Source organism: Otolemur garnettii, unplaced genomic scaffold (genome assembly GCF_000181295.1).
Source record: "Otolemur garnettii isolate 467f Iridium unplaced genomic scaffold, OtoGar3 scaffold00091, whole genome shotgun sequence".
Taxonomy (NCBI): Eukaryota; Metazoa; Chordata; class Mammalia; order Primates; family Galagidae; genus Otolemur; species Otolemur garnettii.
Window position 1 is genome coordinate 4,386,862 of NW_003852486.1, and position 1,328 is coordinate 4,388,189.

The following is a 1,328-nucleotide window of genomic DNA, read 5'->3' on the forward strand; positions in this document are numbered from 1 at the left end:
AGCTATCCCCCTAGGTAGAGTGCCATGGCATCACAGCTCACAGCAACCTCCAACTCCTGGGCTCAAGCGAGTCTCCTGCCTCAGCCTCCCAACTAGCTGGGACTACAGGCGCCCACCACAATGCCCAGCCATTTTTTGGTTGCAGCTGTCATTGTTGCTTGGCGGGCCCGGGCTGGGGATTCGAACCCACCACCTTAGGTGTATGTGGCTGGTGCCTTAGCCGCTTGAGCCACAGGTGCCGAGCCTGAAGCTTATTATTAAATAAGCTGTCAAGGCAGCACCTCAAGGGTGATCTGGTAAGTACTGGAGACCTGTAGAAAACCTACCCTTCATCTTTTCTTTTTTTCCCCATCATACCTCTCAAGTATTAGACCAAAACAGCAGGACCCAATTCTGGATTTTCCAGATTTGGGCTGATACAAATGAATTCAGGGAGACACCTTGGAGACAGGTGTGGGATGCAGCACCACCGTCTGGAGAGAAGGAGATGGAATTGTAGCTAGAAAGCCCCTCTGAGACAACAGCAAGTCCTAGGGGCAGTAGAGAATACTGAAAGAGAGGTTATGGGGCCCAGCCTTGTGGGTTTTGCATCCTCTCCAAGATATCACTGCCTTAAAGTTGATAGTAAATGGCCTAATAATACCCAAATGAGCACTAGAAAATTGAATAATCATCAAAGATTCATGTGTCGAATTTCTTTTTTCTTTTTCAGTTTTTTTGCTAGGGTTCGGTTTGAACCAGCCACCCTTGGCAAGTGGGGCCAGCACCCTACTCCTTGAGCCACAAGCGCTGCCCACGTGTCAAATTTATTTATTTATTTATTTTTGAGACAGAGTCTCAAGCTGTTGCCCTGGGTAGAGTGCTGTGGCATCACAGCTCACAGCAACCTCCAACTCCTGGGCTCAAACAATTTTCCTGCCTCTGCCTCCCAAGTAGCTAGGACTCCAGGTGCCTGCCCCAACGCACAGCTATTTTTTGGTTGCAGCTGTCATTGTTGTTTGGCAGGCCCAGGCTGGATTTGAACCAGCCAGCTCAGGTGTATGTGGTTGGTGTCTTAGCCGATTGAGCCACAGGCGCCAAGCCTCAAATTTCTTTTTTTCCTTTTTTTGTTTTGAGACAGAGTCTCACTACAGAGTCTCACTATGTCACCCTGAGTAGAGCTGTGGTGTCACAGCTCACAGCAATCTACAACTCTTGGACTTAGTGATTCTCTTGCCTCAGCCTCCCAAGTAGGCGCCCACCACAGCGCCCTGATATTTTTGTTGTTGTTGCTGTTGTTGCCATTGTAGTTTTAGGTGGCCTGGGCCAGTTTTTTTTTTTTTTTTTTT